A 20,914-nucleotide genomic window follows, 5' to 3' on the forward strand; every position below is an offset into this window, starting at 1 on the left:
GGGACGTAAAGTGAACATAGAGTGCACTCTGCCCTGATATTGTGGAATTCCTCTTTGGAATTCCTCATGCAGGATAACGCTTTGGGGACACTCCTGGGGAGTGCAATGTAGCCCTCCCAGGGGCGGCAGCTTTTCGGTTCCTGGTTGAGCAAACACTGTGTAACTTTCCGAGTGTGGGGAGAGTGAGGCAGAGAGCGGGGAAGCGCGGTGAAACGTGAAGAGGTGGGGCGAGCGGGTGCCAGTGTAGGGTATTCCTTCCAGTGCACCGTGTGACCCCAGCGGGATCAGGGTAAGAAAGAGAAAAGGGACAAGGAAGGTGTGTGGGCGCGAGAGTGGCTGAGCCCGCAAGGCGTCAGGTCACGGAGGCTTGGCTCTCGGGGTTGGGGTTTTCGTCCCACGGAGGGTAGGGGGCGCCGGCGTGGGCAGGACAGGAGAGGGAAGGTGTGGCGGTGGGCTGCGGGTGGGAGCATGCTGTGGTAGGACAGGTGCCTTGAGCGTGGGAGAGGGGAAGCCTAGCTCCGCTGTGGGCTGCGGGACCAAAAGGGGACTGGGTCGCTGCATGGGCCGGGAATCGAACCCGGGCCTCCCGCGTGGCAGGCGAGAATTCTACCACTGAACCACCCATGCACCGATGGCCGCCGCCGCCCGACGCCGCCCCAGCGGCGCTCGCCGCCAACCGCCAGACACTGGTGGTTCGCTGCTCGCCCATGGACATCCGCTCCATGTGAGCAGGAGGCGGTGAGTGACCTGAAGAAGAGGCTCCGGGGGAACGGGGAGGACCCCCAGGGCGAGGCGCGGTCGGAGGGAAGGAGGGACGCAGGGACGGAGGCGGACTCGGCCCAACCTGCGCTTCCGAATCTGCCGTCCAGGGCCGCCGACAGACTGTCAGTGTCGCCGGAGGAAGCCAGGAACCGGACCCAGCCTGGCCTGCGCCCGAATTCCAGTCAGGGCAGGCGACGCGTGGCAGGTGCGGCTGAGCTCCGACGCTCCTCACAGCGACCGCCGGCCCTGGCCCAAAGTCCCTCTGGCGCCTGGCTTTCTCGCTCGTGCCGGGCGTTGGCGGGCAGCAGGCTGGAGAGGGGATGCGAGCTCGGGCTGTGAGGAGACAGCGAGTGTGGGACATGGGCGCCTGGGAGCGGCGCCGCCGCCGCCGCCGCCGCCGCCGCCGCCGCCGCCGCGCCAATGACCAGCGCTGTCTGAGCCTGGCTTCTGCGCTCCTGCCGGCCGCTCTCCCGAAGGGTCCCGCTCCGGTGCGTTGGTCGTGAGGAGGAGCACTTTGGCAGAGTGGCTGCTGGCTCGTGGGCAGCCGTCTGAGGGAGCGCGCCGGGGTGTGGCTGGGTCCGGCCGGGGCAGCGGCTTCTCGCGTGTACATGCGCTGTGGCGCCAAGGTGGGTGAAAGAAGTGCCGCGAAGGCCTGCACTGCGAAGGCGAGGAGGGCGTGTGTCCTGAACGGCAGTTTCCAGAGGGTTCCCCCTGGGCTGTTTCCGTGAGGCCGGCGCACAGGACTGGGCAGGAAGAGCAGCTGTGGCTGAGGAGGTCCTGCGTGTGAGAGGCGTCGTGTGGGTGTCGCGTCGAGGGGGCCGGAGTCTGGGGAGCTGGCAAGAGTGCGAGGCAGGAACGGAGTGTGAGGCGGTAGGGTGTTGTCCAGGCCCGGGACGGGCCGGGTGCAGCATTTGTTGGGCGGGCCAAAAAAGGCTGGCTTGTCAGGAGTGGGATTCGAACCCACGCCTCCAGGGGAGACTGCGACCTGAACGCAGCGCCTTAGACCGCTCGGCCATCCTGACGGCGGGCCTGGGCGCGTCGCCGCTCGGCTGGCTGGGACCCGACGCGACGCGGACACCGATGCCCTTGGCCCGACGCGGTGCTCTGCGCCAGGGGGCGGCCGTCCGGCTGCGCGACGGACCGGGCGCGCGCCGGCCAACGGGGCAGCGAGGCCAGCCGTCGCGCCCGGCTCCGCCGCCGCCGCCCCCTCGCCCACCCCTGGCCCGGGACCCAGCCGTGTGCCGCGTCCGGCCAGCTTCTGCCGCCGGCCGCGCCCACCCCTCCGCCTCTTCTCCCGGGACGTGGCACGGCGAGCGCCCACCTCCTCCTCACAGCCTTGCTTGAGCTCTCCGGCCCCCTCGGGCCCCCCTCCTCACGGCGCGATCCTGGCGTCGGGGGCTATAGGCAGCGCGCACTGGGAGTTTCCAGCGCCACGCGGATCCGTGTCCCTGGCGGGGTCCCGGGCTGCCTCCTTGCATGACGCGTTTGGTGTGGTGTCGGGTCAGGTCGGGTCGGGTCGGGCACGTGGCGGGCGCCCGTGGTGGGCAGAGGGCCGAGGGCAGGGGGTAGGCGTCTGCAGGCAGCCGGAGAGCAGTCGGGCGCCCGTGTGGCCGCCGCCGTCCTCGTTAGTATAGTGGTGAGTATCCCCGCCTGTCACGCGGGAGACCGGGGTTCGATTCCCCGACGGGGAGGCCACACGCCCCTTTTTGGTGGCTGGCGCCGCTCTCTGTCCAGCCGCCTGGCCCCAACGGCCCTTCTTCTCGTCCCTCCGCCCTCCAGCGGGGCCTGCCCACCCTCGACCGCCTCCAGCCCTCCACCCCTGCAACCCCTTGCCCGTCCTCCTCGCCGGGCGCTCGGGCGCCACGGCCGAGCGAGGGCCTCCTCTCGACCCCACAAGCGCCCGGCGACATTGCGGCCCGCCCACAGTGGCTGCCGCAGTGGGCTCCTTGCGACGCGACGCACACCTGCACAGCTTCACGGCTGCCGGGACGGGTGTGGGGCGGATGAGTCCCGTCCCCTTTCGGTGCCGGGGAGTGGCCTCGCCCAACAGCCGTTGGAGAAGGGCTTTGGCGAGCGGGGAACCAGAGGTGGCGTGCCCGCGGAGGGGGGCGGGCCGCGGCGTGCAGCCGAGGGCCCGGCAGCAGCAAGGCAGCGACAGCGCGCCCCCACCCCGCCCCCCGCCCCAGAAGCGTTCGGGCCGGGGGCGAGGGCAGCTGCGTAGGGCTGGAGCGGTTGAGGCGCCCGGGGCGGCCGACGGTGGCGCCTGACGCAGCGCAGAGCTGCTGGCGGACGGGGCGTCGGGGCCGGGCTGCGCCCGGCCGCCGCAGGGGCAGCGGCGGCGGCGGCGGCGAGACCGCGCTCCGGCGAGCCCGGGGCCGGCGTGTCGGGGCGGCCCGGGCTGTGCAGCGTTGGTGGTATAGTGGTGAGCATAGCTGCCTTCCAAGCAGTTGACCCGGGTTCGATTCCCGGCCAACGCAGCGGGCCCATCTTTTGCCGAGCTCCACGGCCGGCCCTCCCGCCCGGGGCCCGTGAGGGAGAGCCGGGAGCTGGGCGCAGAAAAGAGGGAGCTAGGTGGCCTGCGGCTTCTCGCGCGTGTGCGGGAAGGAGGCGCGCAGTGTTTTGAGGGTGCCAGCAAGCAGGAAGAACGCTAGGGCACGTGGCTTGCCAGGGGCGGAGGGCGGCTGGACGTGGAAAGGCCGGGCCTTGGCGCCAAGGCAGCGCCCAGTGGCTGGGTCGAGCAGAGGCAGGCCAGACGCGGAGCCCGACGCTCCCTGGTGGTCTAGTGGTTAGGATTCGGCGCTCTCACCGCCGCGGCCCGGGTTCGATTCCCGGTCAGGGAAGCATTTCTTCTTCCTCTCCGCCTACCAACCTCCCCAGCGCGTCCACAAACACTCCGCCCCCACCCCACCACCACCCCCCTTTTAGCCCACGCACCAAGCCAACTCGTCCGCTCCTTCTCCCCCGCCCCGTGACCTCAGCGCCCCGACAAGAGCCACCCGGTACCCTCCACCTGCAGCCCCAGGCCCTGGCGTGCAACCTCCACCCTCGTGCCCCGCCAAAACTTTCGGCCTCGCGCGCCCACCCACTCGAGGCCTTCGGCGACGACTCCTGCTCCGACGCTTGCCCCAGCCCCAAACACGACTGGCCGGCGCAGCCGTGGCCACGAGCGTGCTTGGACTCTCAAGCGGCACTGCTTCCGCCACCACAATCCTCGCGGCTGACAAGCCACCCTCTCTTCCCAGCTCAGGCGGTGGTGCTGCTGCTTGTGCTGGTGGTGCTGCTGGTGCTGCTGGTGACGGTGCTGGTGGCCGTGGTGGACAGGGTGCTGGCGATGGCGCTGCAGGTTGTGGCGGCGGCGGCGGTGGTGGTGGTTGGCGGCATCACTGGTGGCCGCGTCGACGGAAAGCGGAAGGCGCGGGAGAGGGCCCTCCGTCTCCAAGTTGGGCCACTTGCCGGGACTGGCCGTCCCTTACGTCTCCTTTCAAGCCAGCGACCAGTCCCGATGGCTTACCTGCTGCGTGCCAGCTCCTGGGCCGCCCTCGAAGCCCGTGGGCCTGTCGTTGGCCTTCAAGGACGCGGGGGTCTTGAACCGCGCAGGGGAGCAGACAGGCTGCCGGGAGGCGGAGGTGTGAAAAGGAACCTGGCCACGTGCTTGTAGTTGGTCGAAAGGGCAGTGGAGGTGAGAAAGCAGGCAGAAACCGGATGCCGCCCGGGAAACTTTAGCTATGCAAGTGGGAGGGTGTGGAGACAGATGCGTGGCAGGGTGGACTACCAGCCAACATGGTATTCGGATTGCATTACCGGTACTCTCAGTCCTGTCACAGAGAGGCAAGAACGTTACCGACGATACCTCCCCCTCCACTAACAGCAAACACACACACACACACACACACACGGACACGCGCGCGCACACACACACACACATACACACACACCAGAGTCACACACACACACACACATGCACCACTCACCTGGCTATGACTTCTAATATTCCCCATTCCCACGTTACTATCTATTATTGGATGGACTCCATCCCTCTCTTCAGCCTGTCTTCACCTTCTCCTATGGATTCTGGCCATGGTGAATCACCGACCTCGGTCTCCTCTCAGGCCAGGCTTGGGCGCGTCTGTCAGCAAAGGGTTTGGTGTGCGGTTCACAGCTTGTTTCCTTCAGAGGCAGAGTGGACAGCCGATGAGCTGCAGCGTTTGGCGGTGGCAGTATAGTCGCTGGATTTAGACCAAGCCGGTTCCCCTGTGGAAGGGAGCCCCTGTCGGCATATGGGTGCATCCCATCACCGCAGGCGCTTTCGTCAACGCCCTTGTGGGTGTGTTCGGGGTGAGTGTGGGTGGGCGAGAGTACGGGGTGAAGGTGTTTGTCGCCGTGGTTGGGGGCCACACCACGAGGCTTAGGGAACAGAGCCAGACGACCCCATAGAGAAGGGCCGGCCTTGAGCCTCGGGTTGGGAGGTGGCAGGACGAGTCCAGGGCACTGGGTGGAGCGCAGGTGCGAAGGAGAGGAGTGGGGCTTGCGGGGAACTGGCTAGGAGAGTAGTTGGCCACTCAGGCAGGGGCTCTGCCGAAGCTTGGGCCCGCGATTGCCCTTGGCCCCCCAATTGCGTGCGATGTGCGGGTGGGTCCGATGTAGGGAAGAGGGTGGCCATGGAGTAGGAGTGGGTCTGAAGAGCCCGTGGGAGGCCAGGAGTGGCGGAAGTGAGTCTTCTGCACCGGATGTGTGAGAGAGGGGCTGGGGAACTAGGGGTTGGTGGCGGGTAGAGGGGAGCGAGCCTGGAGTCTTCGAGGAAGGGCAGATAGCAAGCAGGGGGGTGAGTGGGCTGTGGTACGAGGACGATGGTGGGAGAGGACCCCAGCGGGGCGGTGGGTGAGAGGGCGAGACAGGTGGGCTGTGCTTTGAGGTGGTCAGGCTAACCAGGGGGCTGGGGCTGGGGCAGCAGGGTAGGAAGCAGGCAAGGGAAGGACAGAAACAAGGGTAGGGGACAGGGTCTAGGCGAGGTCTGAATTGAGTGGGGCATTCTACAGCCCCAGAGACACAGATTACCTCATCAGGAAACACTTTCTATCCGTCAAGCCTCAAGTCTGAGTGTGTGTGTGTGTGTGTGTGTGTGTGTGTGTCTGTATGTGTGTGTGTGTGTGTGTGTCTGTGTGTCTGTGTGTGTGGCGGGGTGTGGAGCCTAGGGGATGTGGTTGGGGAGAGTGGCAGGTGAGGATGGAGTCGAGAAGTAAAGAGGCCACAAAGGAGAGCTACCATATGATCCAGCAACCCCACTGCAGGGTATAGATGTGGGAAAGATGAAACCTCCGCTTCGAACAGATACAAGCACCGCACCCCTCCTCCACATTCCTAGCAGCACTATTTGCAATTGCTGAGACCCGGGATGAACCCAAGGGCCCATGAGTGGACGATGGACCTAAAAAGATGCGTTGCATAAATATACCGTAGAATATTACTCATTACTCAGCCATAAAGAAGGATGGAATATTGTCATTTGAGGCCGCATGGATGGACCTAGAGTCCATCAAAGGACGTGAAGTAAGTCAGACTGAGAAAGATAAATATTATATAATATCACTTCGGGTGGAATCTAAACATAATAGACATGAATCTATGGACAAAACAGAAACACACTCCACAGACATCGAAAACCAACTGACGGTTATGCGAGGGGAAAGGGAAGGCTGGAGGGATCAGTTAGGAGTGTGGGATTAACAGATACACGCTACTGTGTATAAATAGAGAAGCAACACGGACTTGCGGAATCACACAGGGAACGATCTGCAATGTCCTGGAATACCTATGAAGGAAACTAATCTGAAAATACAATATACATACAAACCGAACCACTGTGCTGTACACCCGACCTAATACAGGACTGGAAATCAACTACACTTCAACGACAACAACAATGAAGGCACCAAAGGAGAGCTACCATATGATCCAGCAACCCCACTGCTGGGTACGTACGTGGGAAAGATGAAACCTCTACTTCGAAAGGTTACATGCACCGCCCCCCTCCTCCAGGACCTTCCTAGCAGCACTATTTGCAATAGCCGAGACCCAGAATGAACCCAAGGCCCATGAGTGGACGGTGGACTAAGAAGATGTGCTGTAGAAACTTACCAGAGCATATTACACAGCCCCAAAGGAGATGAAATAGTGTCATTCGCAGCCACATGAATGGACCTAGAGTCTATCACACTGTGTGAAGTAAGGCAGTTATAGAGCAAGATAAACATTATATGATATCCACTTCCAGGTGGAACCTAAAACATAATATACACTTGTCTATGTACAAAACAGAAACACACTCGGCAGACATCGATAACCAAGTGACGGGTACGCATGGGGAAAGGGAAGAGTGGAGGGATCAGTTAGGAGTATGGGGTTAACAGATACACGCTACTGTGTACAAAATAGAGAAGCAACACGGACTTGCTGAATAACACAGGGAACGATCTTCAGTGTCCTGGAATACCCTATAATGGAAAATAATCTGTAAATACAGTATACATTCTAAACCGAATCACTTTGCTGTGTACTTGAAACTAATACGGTCTTAGAAATCAACTACACTTCAACGACAACGAAAACAACAATGAAGGCACCAATGGAGAGTTACCATATGATCCAGCCGTCCCCATCCTGAGTATGTATGCGGAAAACACAAAACCTCTAATTGGGAAAGATACGTACACCTCAACGTTCATAGCAGCACCGTGGGCCATAGCCATGACAGGGGAAAAAATCTCAGGTGTCAATCCGTGGATGATTGGCTTAAGGAAATATGAGATATAGATAAGTAGATAGATAGAGAGATCGATCGATAGATATCGATAGAAAAACAGATAGATAAGAGAGAGAGGGATTTTCAATGTATTAAAATCAATCTCGTGGAATATTACTCAGCCATAAAAAAGCATGAGATCTTGTCATTTGCAGCAACACGGATGGACCTAGAGAGCACCGAACCTAGTATAATAAGTCAGACAGAAGGACAAAAATACATACATGTGGAATCCAAACAATAGTACAAGTGAACCTCTGTGCAAAACAGAAACAGATTCACACAGAGAGAGAACAAACTTACAGTTACCCAAGGGGAACGTGTAGGCGAGGGATCAATTAGGAGCTGGTGTTAGCGGGTAGGAACAACAGGATTTACGGTACAGCACCGAGAAGTATATTCAACGTCTCGTAATTACCTGTAACGGAAAGTAACGATCTATATGCGTATACATACACATGTATAGAAAAGATAATCAGTTTACTGTACCCCTGAAAATAACACAATACTGTAAATCAACTATACGTCTATTAAAATGAAAATTCAAAAAAAAATAAAAATTAAACAAAGAGGCCAAACGGACACACGCAAGGGCAGAACCGTTGACAAAGTAGGATTTGATGGTGCTGGGGGGTGGTGTCGCTAGGTGGGGTGCCAGTGGTGGGAGGAGGGCTTCAGGGGAGGGGGTGGTGTTTGTTGTTGGGGTGTTGGTGGTGATGGTGGTTTTAGTGGTGGGGGAGCGGGCGGGTGTTCGAAAAATATTTCGGCTGAGGGACGTAAAGTGAACATAGAGTGCACTCTGCCCTGATATTGTGGAATTCCTCTTTGGAATTCCTCATGCAGGATAACGCTTTGGGGACACTCCTGGGGAGTGCAATGTAGCCCTCCCAGGGGCGGCAGCTTTTCGGTTCCTGGTTGAGCAAACACTGTGTAACTTTCCGAGTGTGGGGAGAGTGAGGCAGAGAGCGGGGAAGCGCGGTGAAACGTGAAGAGGTGGGGCGAGCGGGTGCCAGTGTAGGGTATTCCTTCCAGTGCACCGTGTGACCCCAGCGGGATCAGGGTAAGAAAGAGAAAAGGGACAAGGAAGGTGTGTGGGCGCGAGAGTGGCTGAGCCCGCAAGGCGTCAGGTCACGGAGGCTTGGCTCTCGGGGTTGGGGTTTTCGTCCCACGGAGGGTAGGGGGCGCCGGCGTGGGCAGGACAGGAGAGGGAAGGTGTGGCGGTGGGCTGCGGGTGGGAGCATGCTGTGGTAGGACAGGTGCCTTGAGCGTGGGAGAGGGGAAGCCTAGCTCCGCTGTGGGCTGCGGGACCAAAAGGGGACTGGGTCGCTGCATGGGCCGGGAATCGAACCCGGGCCTCCCGCGTGGCAGGCGAGAATTCTACCACTGAACCACCCATGCACCGATGGCCGCCGCCGCCCGACGCCGCCCCAGCGGCGCTCGCCGCCAACCGCCAGACACTGGTGGTTCGCTGCTCGCCCATGGACATCCGCTCCATGTGAGCAGGAGGCGGTGAGTGACCTGAAGAAGAGGCTCCGGGGGAACGGGGAGGACCCCCAGGGCGAGGCGCGGTCGGAGGGAAGGAGGGACGCAGGGACGGAGGCGGACTCGGCCCAACCTGCGCTTCCGAATCTGCCGTCCAGGGCCGCCGACAGACTGTCAGTGTCGCCGGAGGAAGCCAGGAACCGGACCCAGCCTGGCCTGCGCCCGAATTCCAGTCAGGGCAGGCGACGCGTGGCAGGTGCGGCTGAGCTCCGACGCTCCTCACAGCGACCGCCGGCCCTGGCCCAAAGTCCCTCTGGCGCCTGGCTTTCTCGCTCGTGCCGGGCGTTGGCGGGCAGCAGGCTGGAGAGGGGATGCGAGCTCGGGCTGTGAGGAGACAGCGAGTGTGGGACATGGGCGCCTGGGAGCGGCGCCGCCGCCGCCGCCGCCGCCGCCGCCGCCGCCGCGCCAATGACCAGCGCTGTCTGAGCCTGGCTTCTGCGCTCCTGCCGGCCGCTCTCCCGAAGGGTCCCGCTCCGGTGCGTTGGTCGTGAGGAGGAGCACTTTGGCAGAGTGGCTGCTGGCTCGTGGGCAGCCGTCTGAGGGAGCGCGCCGGGGTGTGGCTGGGTCCGGCCGGGGCAGCGGCTTCTCGCGTGTACATGCGCTGTGGCGCCAAGGTGGGTGAAAGAAGTGCCGCGAAGGCCTGCACTGCGAAGGCGAGGAGGGCGTGTGTCCTGAACGGCAGTTTCCAGAGGGTTCCCCCTGGGCTGTTTCCGTGAGGCCGGCGCACAGGACTGGGCAGGAAGAGCAGCTGTGGCTGAGGAGGTCCTGCGTGTGAGAGGCGTCGTGTGGGTGTCGCGTCGAGGGGGCCGGAGTCTGGGGAGCTGGCAAGAGTGCGAGGCAGGAACGGAGTGTGAGGCGGTAGGGTGTTGTCCAGGCCCGGGACGGGCCGGGTGCAGCATTTGTTGGGCGGGCCAAAAAAGGCTGGCTTGTCAGGAGTGGGATTCGAACCCACGCCTCCAGGGGAGACTGCGACCTGAACGCAGCGCCTTAGACCGCTCGGCCATCCTGACGGCGGGCCTGGGCGCGTCGCCGCTCGGCTGGCTGGGACCCGACGCGACGCGGACACCGATGCCCTTGGCCCGACGCGGTGCTCTGCGCCAGGGGGCGGCCGTCCGGCTGCGCGACGGACCGGGCGCGCGCCGGCCAACGGGGCAGCGAGGCCAGCCGTCGCGCCCGGCTCCGCCGCCGCCGCCCCCTCGCCCACCCCTGGCCCGGGACCCAGCCGTGTGCCGCGTCCGGCCAGCTTCTGCCGCCGGCCGCGCCCACCCCTCCGCCTCTTCTCCCGGGACGTGGCACGGCGAGCGCCCACCTCCTCCTCACAGCCTTGCTTGAGCTCTCCGGCCCCCTCGGGCCCCCCTCCTCACGGCGCGATCCTGGCGTCGGGGGCTATAGGCAGCGCGCACTGGGAGTTTCCAGCGCCACGCGGATCCGTGTCCCTGGCGGGGTCCCGGGCTGCCTCCTTGCATGACGCGTTTGGTGTGGTGTCGGGTCAGGTCGGGTCGGGTCGGGCACGTGGCGGGCGCCCGTGGTGGGCAGAGGGCCGAGGGCAGGGGGTAGGCGTCTGCAGGCAGCCGGAGAGCAGTCGGGCGCCCGTGTGGCCGCCGCCGTCCTCGTTAGTATAGTGGTGAGTATCCCCGCCTGTCACGCGGGAGACCGGGGTTCGATTCCCCGACGGGGAGGCCACACGCCCCTTTTTGGTGGCTGGCGCCGCTCTCTGTCCAGCCGCCTGGCCCCAACGGCCCTTCTTCTCGTCCCTCCGCCCTCCAGCGGGGCCTGCCCACCCTCGACCGCCTCCAGCCCTCCACCCCTGCAACCCCTTGCCCGTCCTCCTCGCCGGGCGCTCGGGCGCCACGGCCGAGCGAGGGCCTCCTCTCGACCCCACAAGCGCCCGGCGACATTGCGGCCCGCCCACAGTGGCTGCCGCAGTGGGCTCCTTGCGACGCGACGCACACCTGCACAGCTTCACGGCTGCCGGGACGGGTGTGGGGCGGATGAGTCCCGTCCCCTTTCGGTGCCGGGGAGTGGCCTCGCCCAACAGCCGTTGGAGAAGGGCTTTGGCGAGCGGGGAACCAGAGGTGGCGTGCCCGCGGAGGGGGGCGGGCCGCGGCGTGCAGCCGAGGGCCCGGCAGCAGCAAGGCAGCGACAGCGCGCCCCCACCCCGCCCCCCGCCCCAGAAGCGTTCGGGCCGGGGGCGAGGGCAGCTGCGTAGGGCTGGAGCGGTTGAGGCGCCCGGGGCGGCCGACGGTGGCGCCTGACGCAGCGCAGAGCTGCTGGCGGACGGGGCGTCGGGGCCGGGCTGCGCCCGGCCGCCGCAGGGGCAGCGGCGGCGGCGGCGGCGAGACCGCGCTCCGGCGAGCCCGGGGCCGGCGTGTCGGGGCGGCCCGGGCTGTGCAGCGTTGGTGGTATAGTGGTGAGCATAGCTGCCTTCCAAGCAGTTGACCCGGGTTCGATTCCCGGCCAACGCAGCGGGCCCATCTTTTGCCGAGCTCCACGGCCGGCCCTCCCGCCCGGGGCCCGTGAGGGAGAGCCGGGAGCTGGGCGCAGAAAAGAGGGAGCTAGGTGGCCTGCGGCTTCTCGCGCGTGTGCGGGAAGGAGGCGCGCAGTGTTTTGAGGGTGCCAGCAAGCAGGAAGAACGCTAGGGCACGTGGCTTGCCAGGGGCGGAGGGCGGCTGGACGTGGAAAGGCCGGGCCTTGGCGCCAAGGCAGCGCCCAGTGGCTGGGTCGAGCAGAGGCAGGCCAGACGCGGAGCCCGACGCTCCCTGGTGGTCTAGTGGTTAGGATTCGGCGCTCTCACCGCCGCGGCCCGGGTTCGATTCCCGGTCAGGGAAGCATTTCTTCTTCCTCTCCGCCTACCAACCTCCCCAGCGCGTCCACAAACACTCCGCCCCCACCCCACCACCACCCCCCTTTTAGCCCACGCACCAAGCCAACTCGTCCGCTCCTTCTCCCCCGCCCCGTGACCTCAGCGCCCCGACAAGAGCCACCCGGTACCCTCCACCTGCAGCCCCAGGCCCTGGCGTGCAACCTCCACCCTCGTGCCCCGCCAAAACTTTCGGCCTCGCGCGCCCACCCACTCGAGGCCTTCGGCGACGACTCCTGCTCCGACGCTTGCCCCAGCCCCAAACACGACTGGCCGGCGCAGCCGTGGCCACGAGCGTGCTTGGACTCTCAAGCGGCACTGCTTCCGCCACCACAATCCTCGCGGCTGACAAGCCACCCTCTCTTCCCAGCTCAGGCGGTGGTGCTGCTGCTTGTGCTGGTGGTGCTGCTGGTGCTGCTGGTGACGGTGCTGGTGGCCGTGGTGGACAGGGTGCTGGCGATGGCGCTGCAGGTTGTGGCGGCGGCGGCGGTGGTGGTGGTTGGCGGCATCACTGGTGGCCGCGTCGACGGAAAGCGGAAGGCGCGGGAGAGGGCCCTCCGTCTCCAAGTTGGGCCACTTGCCGGGACTGGCCGTCCCTTACGTCTCCTTTCAAGCCAGCGACCAGTCCCGATGGCTTACCTGCTGCGTGCCAGCTCCTGGGCCGCCCTCGAAGCCCGTGGGCCTGTCGTTGGCCTTCAAGGACGCGGGGGTCTTGAACCGCGCAGGGGAGCAGACAGGCTGCCGGGAGGCGGAGGTGTGAAAAGGAACCTGGCCACGTGCTTGTAGTTGGTCGAAAGGGCAGTGGAGGTGAGAAAGCAGGCAGAAACCGGATGCCGCCCGGGAAACTTTAGCTATGCAAGTGGGAGGGTGTGGAGACAGATGCGTGGCAGGGTGGACTACCAGCCAACATGGTATTCGGATTGCATTACCGGTACTCTCAGTCCTGTCACAGAGAGGCAAGAACGTTACCGACGATACCTCCCCCTCCACTAACAGCAAACACACACACACACACACACACACGGACACGCGCGCGCACACACACACACACATACACACACACCAGAGTCACACACACACACACACATGCACCACTCACCTGGCTATGACTTCTAATATTCCCCATTCCCACGTTACTATCTATTATTGGATGGACTCCATCCCTCTCTTCAGCCTGTCTTCACCTTCTCCTATGGATTCTGGCCATGGTGAATCACCGACCTCGGTCTCCTCTCAGGCCAGGCTTGGGCGCGTCTGTCAGCAAAGGGTTTGGTGTGCGGTTCACAGCTTGTTTCCTTCAGAGGCAGAGTGGACAGCCGATGAGCTGCAGCGTTTGGCGGTGGCAGTATAGTCGCTGGATTTAGACCAAGCCGGTTCCCCTGTGGAAGGGAGCCCCTGTCGGCATATGGGTGCATCCCATCACCGCAGGCGCTTTCGTCAACGCCCTTGTGGGTGTGTTCGGGGTGAGTGTGGGTGGGCGAGAGTACGGGGTGAAGGTGTTTGTCGCCGTGGTTGGGGGCCACACCACGAGGCTTAGGGAACAGAGCCAGACGACCCCATAGAGAAGGGCCGGCCTTGAGCCTCGGGTTGGGAGGTGGCAGGACGAGTCCAGGGCACTGGGTGGAGCGCAGGTGCGAAGGAGAGGAGTGGGGCTTGCGGGGAACTGGCTAGGAGAGTAGTTGGCCACTCAGGCAGGGGCTCTGCCGAAGCTTGGGCCCGCGATTGCCCTTGGCCCCCCAATTGCGTGCGATGTGCGGGTGGGTCCGATGTAGGGAAGAGGGTGGCCATGGAGTAGGAGTGGGTCTGAAGAGCCCGTGGGAGGCCAGGAGTGGCGGAAGTGAGTCTTCTGCACCGGATGTGTGAGAGAGGGGCTGGGGAACTAGGGGTTGGTGGCGGGTAGAGGGGAGCGAGCCTGGAGTCTTCGAGGAAGGGCAGATAGCAAGCAGGGGGGTGAGTGGGCTGTGGTACGAGGACGATGGTGGGAGAGGACCCCAGCGGGGCGGTGGGTGAGAGGGCGAGACAGGTGGGCTGTGCTTTGAGGTGGTCAGGCTAACCAGGGGGCTGGGGCTGGGGCAGCAGGGTAGGAAGCAGGCAAGGGAAGGACAGAAACAAGGGTAGGGGACAGGGTCTAGGCGAGGTCTGAATTGAGTGGGGCATTCTACAGCCCCAGAGACACAGATTACCTCATCAGGAAACACTTTCTATCCGTCAAGCCTCAAGTCTGAGTGTGTGTGTGTGTGTGTGTGTGTGTGTGTGTCTGTATGTGTGTGTGTGTGTGTGTGTCTGTGTGTCTGTGTGTGTGGCGGGGTGTGGAGCCTAGGGGATGTGGTTGGGGAGAGTGGCAGGTGAGGATGGAGTCGAGAAGTAAAGAGGCCACAAAGGAGAGCTACCATATGATCCAGCAACCCCACTGCAGGGTATAGATGTGGGAAAGATGAAACCTCCGCTTCGAACAGATACAAGCACCGCACCCCTCCTCCACATTCCTAGCAGCACTATTTGCAATTGCTGAGACCCGGGATGAACCCAAGGGCCCATGAGTGGACGATGGACCTAAAAAGATGCGTTGCATAAATATACTGTAGAATATTACTCAGCCATAAAGAAGGATGGAATATTGTCATTTGAGGCCGCATGGATGGACCTAGAGTCCATCAAAGGACGTGAAGTAAGTCAGACTGAGAAAGATAAATATTATATAATATCACTTCCGGGTGGAATCTAAAACATAATAGACATGAATCTATGGACAAAACAGAAACACACTCCACAGACATCGAAAACCAACTGACGGTTATGCGAGGGGAAAGGGAAGGCTGGAGGGATCAGTTAGGAGTGTGGGATTAACAGATACACGCTACTGTGTATAAAATAGAGAAGCAACACGGACTTGCGGAATCACACAGGGAACGATCTGCAATGTCCTGGAATACCCTATGAAGGAAACTAATCTGAAAATACAATATACATACAAACCGAACCACTGTGCTGTACACCCGACCTAATACAGGACTGGAAATCAACTACACTTCAACGACAACAACAATGAAGGCACCAAAGGAGAGCTACCATATGATCCAGCAACCCCACTGCTGGGTACGTACGTGGGAAAGATGAAACCTCTACTTCGAAAGGTTACATGCACCGCCCCCCTCCTCCAGGACCTTCCTAGCAGCACTATTTGCAATAGCCGAGACCCAGAATGAACCCAAGGGCCCATGAGTGGACGGTGGACTTAAGAAGATGTGCTGTAGAAACTTACCAGAGCATATTACACAGCCCCAAAGGAGGATGAAATAGTGTCATTCGCAGCCACATGAATGGACCTAGAGTCTATCACACTGTGTGAAGTAAGGCAGTTATAGAGCAAGATAAACATTATATGATATCCACTTCCAGGTGGAACCTAAAACATAATATACACTTGTCTATGTACAAAACAGAAACACACTCGGCAGACATCGATAACCAAGTGACGGGTACGCATGGGGAAAGGGAAGAGTGGAGGGATCAGTTAGGAGTATGGGGTTAACAGATACACGCTACTGTGTACAAAATAGAGAAGCAACACGGACTTGCTGAATAACACAGGGAACGATCTTCAGTGTCCTGGAATACCCTATAATGGAAAATAATCTGTAAATACAGTATACATTCTAAACCGAATCACTTTGCTGTGTACTTGAAACTAATACGGTCTTAGAAATCAACTACACTTCAACGACAACGAAAACAACAATGAAGGCACCAATGGAGAGTTACCATATGATCCAGCCGTCCCCATCCTGAGTATGTATGCGGAAAACACAAAACCTCTAATTGGGAAAGATACGTACACCTCAACGTTCATAGCAGCACCGTGGGCCATAGCCATGACAGGGGAAAAAATCTCAGGTGTCAATCCGTGGATGATTGGCTTAAGGAAATATGAGATATAGATAAGTAGATAGATAGAGAGATCGATCGATAGATATCGATAGAAAAACAGATAGATAAGAGAGAGAGGGATTTTCAATGTATTAAAATCAATCTCGTGGAATATTACTCAGCCATAAAAAAGCATGAGATCTTGTCATTTGCAGCAACACGGATGGACCTAGAGAGCACCGAACCTAGTATAATAAGTCAGACAGAAGGACAAAAATACATACATGTGGAATCCAAACAATAGTACAAGTGAACCTCTGTGCAAAACAGAAACAGATTCACACAGAGAGAGAACAAACTTACAGTTACCCAAGGGGAACGTGTAGGCGAGGGATCAATTAGGAGCTGGTGTTAGCGGGTAGGAACAACAGGATTTACGGTACAGCACCGAGAAGTATATTCAACGTCTCGTAATTACCTGTAACGGAAAGTAACGATCTATATGCGTATACATACACATGTATAGAAAAGATAATCAGTTTACTGTACCCCTGAAAATAACACAATACTGTAAATCAACTATACGTCTATTAAAATGAAAATTCAAAAAAAAATAAAAATTAAACAAAGAGGCCAAACGGACACACGCAAGGGCAGAACCGTTGACAAAGTAGGATTTGATGGTGCTGGGGGGTGGTGTCGCTAGGTGGGGTGCCAGTGGTGGGAGGAGGGCTTCAGGGGAGGGGGTGGTGTTTGTTGTTGGGGTGTTGGTGGTGATGGTGGTTTTAGTGGTGGGGGAGCGGGCGGGTGTTCGAAAAATATTTCGGCTGAGGGACGTAAAGTGAACATAGAGTGCACTCTGCCCTGATATTGTGGAATTCCTCTTTGGAATTCCTCATGCAGGATAACGCTTTGGGGACACTCCTGGGGAGTGCAATGTAGCCCTCCCAGGGGCGGCAGCTTTTCGGTTCCTGGTTGAGCAAACACTGTGTAACTTTCCGAGTGTGGGGAGAGTGAGGCAGAGAGCGGGGAAGCGCGGTGAAACGTGAAGAGGTGGGGCGAGCGGGTGCCAGTGTAGGGTATTCCTTCCAGTGCACCGTGTGACCCCAGCGGGATCAGGGTAAGAAAGAGAAAAGGGACAAGGAAGGTGTGTGGGCGCGAGAGTGGCTGAGCCCGCAAGGCGTCAGGTCACGGAGGCTTGGCTCTCGGGGTTGGGGTTTTCGTCCCACGGAGGGTAGGGGGCGCCGGCGTGGGCAGGACAGGAGAGGGAAGGTGTGGCGGTGGGCTGCGGGTGGGAGCATGCTGTGGTAGGACAGGTGCCTTGAGCGTGGGAGAGGGGAAGCCTAGCTCCGCTGTGGGCTGCGGGACCAAAAGGGGACTGGGTCGCTGCATGGGCCGGGAATCGAACCCGGGCCTCCCGCGTGGCAGGCGAGAATTCTACCACTGAACCACCCATGCACCGATGGCCGCCGCCGCCCGACGCCGCCCCAGCGGCGCTCGCCGCCAACCGCCAGACACTGGTGGTTCGCTGCTCGCCCATGGACATCCGCTCCATGTGAGCAGGAGGCGGTGAGTGACCTGAAGAAGAGGCTCCGGGGGAACGGGGAGGACCCCCAGGGCGAGGCGCGGTCGGAGGGAAGGAGGGACGCAGGGACGGAGGCGGACTCGGCCCAACCTGCGCTTCCGAATCTGCCGTCCAGGGCCGCCGACAGACTGTCAGTGTCGCCGGAGGAAGCCAGGAACCGGACCCAGCCTGGCCTGCGCCCGAATTCCAGTCAGGGCAGGCGACGCGTGGCAGGTGCGGCTGAGCTCCGACGCTCCTCACAGCGACCGCCGGCCCTGGCCCAAAGTCCCTCTGGCGCCTGGCTTTCTCGCTCGTGCCGGGCGTTGGCGGGCAGCAGGCTGGAGAGGGGATGCGAGCTCGGGCTGTGAGGAGACAGCGAGTGTGGGACATGGGCGCCTGGGAGCGGCGCCGCCGCCGCCGCCGCCGCCGCCGCCGCCGCCGCGCCAATGACCAGCGCTGTCTGAGCCTGGCTTCTGCGCTCCTGCCGGCCGCTCTCCCGAAGGGTCCCGCTCCGGTGCGTTGGTCGTGAGGAGGAGCACTTTGGCAGAGTGGCTGCTGGCTCGTGGGCAGCCGTCTGAGGGAGCGCGCCGGGGTGTGGCTGGGTCCGGCCGGGGCAGCGGCTTCTCGCGTGTACATGCGCTGTGGCGCCAAGGTGGGTGAAAGAAGTGCCGCGAAGGCCTGCACTGCGAAGGCGAGGAGGGCGTGTGTCCTGAACGGCAGTTTCCAGAGGGTTCCCCCTGGGCTGTTTCCGTGAGGCCGGCGCACAGGACTGGGCAGGAAGAGCAGCTGTGGCTGAGGAGGTCCTGCGTGTGAGAGGCGTCGTGTGGGTGTCGCGTCGAGGGGGCCGGAGTCTGGGGAGCTGGCAAGAGTGCGAGGCAGGAACGGAGTGTGAGGCGGTAGGGTGTTGTCCAGGCCCGGGACGGGCCGGGTGCAGCATTTGTTGGGCGGGCCAAAAAAGGCTGGCTTGTCAGGAGTGGGATTCGAACCCACGCCTCCAGGGGAGACTGCGACCTGAACGCAGCGCCTTAGACCGCTCGGCCATCCTGACGGCGGGCCTGGGCGCGTCGCCGCTCGGCTGGCTGGGACCCGACGCGACGCGGACACCGATGCCCTTGGCCCGACGCGGTGCTCTGCGCCAGGGGGCGGCCGTCCGGCTGCGCGACGGACCGGGCGCGCGCCGGCCAACGGGGCAGCGAGGCCAGCCGTCGCGCCCGGCTCCGCCGCCGCCGCCCCCTCGCCCACCCCTGGCCCGGGACCCAGCCGTGTGCCGCGTCCGGCCAGCTTCTGCCGCCGGCCGCGCCCACCCCTCCGCCTCTTCTCCCGGGACGTGGCACGGCGAGCGCCCACCTCCTCCTCACAGCCTTGCTTGAGCTCTCCGGCCCCCTCGGGCCCCCCTCCTCACGGCGCGATCCTGGCGTCGGGGGCTATAGGCAGCGCGCACTGGGAGTTTCCAGCGCCACGCGGATCCGTGTCCCTGGCGGGGTCCCGGGCTGCCTCCTTGCATGACGCGTTTGGTGTGGTGTCGGGTCAGGTCGGGTCGGGTCGGGCACGTGGCGGGCGCCCGTGGTGGGCAGAGGGCCGAGGGCAGGGGGTAGGCGTCTGCAGGCAGCCGGAGAGCAGTCGGGCGCCCGTGTGGCCGCCGCCGTCCTCGTTAGTATAGTGGTGAGTATCCCCGCCTGTCACGCGGGAGACCGGGGTTCGATTCCCCGACGGGGAGGCCACACGCCCCTTTTTGGTGGCTGGCGCCGCTCTCTGTCCAGCCGCCTGGCCCCAACGGCCCTTCTTCTCGTCCCTCCGCCCTCCAGCGGGGCCTGCCCACCCTCGACCGCCTCCAGCCCTCCACCCCTGCAACCCCTTGCCCGTCCTCCTCGCCGGGCGCTCGGGCGCCACGGCCGAGCGAGGGCCTCCTCTCGACCCCACAAGCGCCCGGCGACATTGCGGCCCGCCCACAGTGGCTGCCGCAGTGGGCTCCTTGCGACGCGACGCACACCTGCACAGCTTCACGGCTGCCGGGACGGGTGTGGGGCGGATGAGTCCCGTCCCCTTTCGGTGCCGGGGAGTGGCCTCGCCCAACAGCCGTTGGAGAAGGGCTTTGGCGAGCGGGGAACCAGAGGTGGCGTGCCCGCGGAGGGGGGCGGGCCGCGGCGTGCAGCCGAGGGCCCGGCAGCAGCAAGGCAGCGACAGCGCGCCCCCACCCCGCCCCCCGCCCCAGAAGCGTTCGGGCCGGGGGCGAGGGCAGCTGCGTAGGGCTGGAGCGGTTGAGGCGCCCGGGGCGGCCGACGGTGGCGCCTGACGCAGCGCAGAGCTGCTGGCGGACGGGGCGTCGGGGCCGGGCTGCGCCCGGCCGCCGCAGGGGCAGCGGCGGCGGCGGCGGCGAGACCGCGCTCCGGCGAGCCCGGGGCCGGCGTGTCGGGGCGGCCCGGGCTGTGCAGCGTTGGTGGTATAGTGGTGAGCATAGCTGCCTTCCAAGCAGTTGACCCGGGTTCGATTCCCGGCCAACGCAGCGGGCCCATCTTTTGCCGAGCTCCACGGCCGGCCCTCCCGCCCGGGGCCCGTGAGGGAGAGCCGGGAGCTGGGCGCAGAAAAGAGGGAGCTAGGTGGCCTGCGGCTTCTCGCGCGTGTGCGGGAAGGAGGCGCGCAGTGTTTTGAGGGTGCCAGCAAGCAGGAAGAACGCTAGGGCACGTGGCTTGCCAGGGGCGGAGGGCGGCTGGACGTGGAAAGGCCGGGCCTTGGCGCCAAGGCAGCGCCCAGTGGCTGGGTCGAGCAGAGGCAGGCCAGACGCGGAGCCCGACGCTCCCTGGTGGTCTAGTGGTTAGGATTCGGCGCTCTCACCGCCGCGGCCCGGGTTCGATTCCCGGTCAGGGAAGCATTTCTTCTTCCTCTCCGCCTACCAACCTCCCCAGCGCGTCCACAAACACTCCGCCCCCACCCCACCACCACCCCCCTTTTAGCCCACGCACCAAGCCAACTCGTCCGCTCCTTCTCCCCCGCCCCGTGACCTCAGCGCCCCGACAAGAGCCACCCGGTACCCTCCACCTGCAGCCCCAGGCCCTGGCGTGCAACCTCCACCCTCGTGCCCCGCCAAAACTTTCGGCCTCGCGCGCCCACCCACTCGAGGCCTTCGGCGACGACTCCTGCTCCGACGCTTGCCCCAGCCCCAAACACGACTGGCCGGCGCAGCCGTGGCCACGAGCGTGCTTGGACTCTCAAGCGGCACTGCTTCCGCCACCACAATCCTCGCGGCTGACAAGCCACCCTCTCTTCCCAGCTCAGGCGGTGGTGCTGCTGCTTGTGCTGGTGGTGCTGCTGGTGCTGCTGGTGACGGTGCTGGTGGCCGTGGTGGACAGGGTGCTGGCGATGGCGCTGCAGGTTGTGGCGGCGGCGGCGGTGGTGGTGGTTGGCGGCATCACTGGTGGCCGCGTCGACGGAAAGCGGAAGGCGCGGGAGAGGGCCCTCCGTCTCCAAGTTGGGCCACTTGCCGGGACTGGCCGTCCCTTACGTCTCCTTTCAAGCCAGCGAC

The 20,914-nt window shown here is 62.8% G+C and overlaps 15 non-coding genes across 15 annotated transcripts; 9 read left to right on the forward strand and 6 right to left on the reverse strand.

The window, feature by feature from the left end:
* Positions 1–556: 556 nt before the first annotated feature.
* Positions 557–627, reverse strand: TRNAG-GCC (transfer RNA glycine (anticodon GCC)). The gene has a single exon. It is a non-coding gene; the product is annotated as a tRNA-Gly (tRNA).
* A 1,074-nt stretch (positions 628–1,701) lies between these two features.
* Positions 1,702–1,784, reverse strand: TRNAL-CAG (transfer RNA leucine (anticodon CAG)). Its single transcript has one exon. It is a non-coding gene; the product is annotated as a tRNA-Leu (tRNA).
* A 597-nt stretch (positions 1,785–2,381) lies between these two features.
* TRNAD-GUC (transfer RNA aspartic acid (anticodon GUC)) lies at positions 2,382–2,453 on the forward strand. The gene has a single exon. It is a non-coding gene; the product is annotated as a tRNA-Asp (tRNA).
* A 714-nt stretch (positions 2,454–3,167) lies between these two features.
* On the forward strand, positions 3,168–3,239 carry TRNAG-UCC (transfer RNA glycine (anticodon UCC)). Its single transcript has one exon. It is a non-coding gene; the product is annotated as a tRNA-Gly (tRNA).
* Positions 3,240–3,530: 291 nt separating this feature from the next.
* TRNAE-CUC (transfer RNA glutamic acid (anticodon CUC)) lies at positions 3,531–3,602 on the forward strand. Its single transcript has one exon. It is a non-coding gene; the product is annotated as a tRNA-Glu (tRNA).
* Positions 3,603–8,888: 5,286 nt separating this feature from the next.
* On the reverse strand, positions 8,889–8,959 carry TRNAG-GCC (transfer RNA glycine (anticodon GCC)). The gene has a single exon. It is a non-coding gene; the product is annotated as a tRNA-Gly (tRNA).
* Positions 8,960–10,030: 1,071 nt separating this feature from the next.
* TRNAL-CAG (transfer RNA leucine (anticodon CAG)) lies at positions 10,031–10,113 on the reverse strand. Its single transcript has one exon. It is a non-coding gene; the product is annotated as a tRNA-Leu (tRNA).
* A 597-nt stretch (positions 10,114–10,710) lies between these two features.
* On the forward strand, positions 10,711–10,782 carry TRNAD-GUC (transfer RNA aspartic acid (anticodon GUC)). The gene has a single exon. It is a non-coding gene; the product is annotated as a tRNA-Asp (tRNA).
* A 714-nt stretch (positions 10,783–11,496) lies between these two features.
* Positions 11,497–11,568, forward strand: TRNAG-UCC (transfer RNA glycine (anticodon UCC)). The gene has a single exon. It is a non-coding gene; the product is annotated as a tRNA-Gly (tRNA).
* A 291-nt stretch (positions 11,569–11,859) lies between these two features.
* On the forward strand, positions 11,860–11,931 carry TRNAE-CUC (transfer RNA glutamic acid (anticodon CUC)). The gene has a single exon. It is a non-coding gene; the product is annotated as a tRNA-Glu (tRNA).
* Positions 11,932–17,217: 5,286 nt separating this feature from the next.
* On the reverse strand, positions 17,218–17,288 carry TRNAG-GCC (transfer RNA glycine (anticodon GCC)). The gene has a single exon. It is a non-coding gene; the product is annotated as a tRNA-Gly (tRNA).
* A 1,071-nt stretch (positions 17,289–18,359) lies between these two features.
* Positions 18,360–18,442, reverse strand: TRNAL-CAG (transfer RNA leucine (anticodon CAG)). The gene has a single exon. It is a non-coding gene; the product is annotated as a tRNA-Leu (tRNA).
* Positions 18,443–19,039: 597 nt separating this feature from the next.
* TRNAD-GUC (transfer RNA aspartic acid (anticodon GUC)) lies at positions 19,040–19,111 on the forward strand. The gene has a single exon. It is a non-coding gene; the product is annotated as a tRNA-Asp (tRNA).
* A 714-nt stretch (positions 19,112–19,825) lies between these two features.
* Positions 19,826–19,897, forward strand: TRNAG-UCC (transfer RNA glycine (anticodon UCC)). Its single transcript has one exon. It is a non-coding gene; the product is annotated as a tRNA-Gly (tRNA).
* A 291-nt stretch (positions 19,898–20,188) lies between these two features.
* Positions 20,189–20,260, forward strand: TRNAE-CUC (transfer RNA glutamic acid (anticodon CUC)). The gene has a single exon. It is a non-coding gene; the product is annotated as a tRNA-Glu (tRNA).
* The last annotated feature ends 654 nt before the right edge of the window (positions 20,261–20,914 follow it).

The sequence above is a fragment of the Camelus bactrianus genome, unplaced genomic scaffold (assembly GCF_048773025.1).
Source record: "Camelus bactrianus isolate YW-2024 breed Bactrian camel unplaced genomic scaffold, ASM4877302v1 HiC_scaffold_123, whole genome shotgun sequence".
In the NCBI taxonomy this organism is placed as follows: domain Eukaryota; kingdom Metazoa; phylum Chordata; class Mammalia; order Artiodactyla; family Camelidae; genus Camelus; species Camelus bactrianus.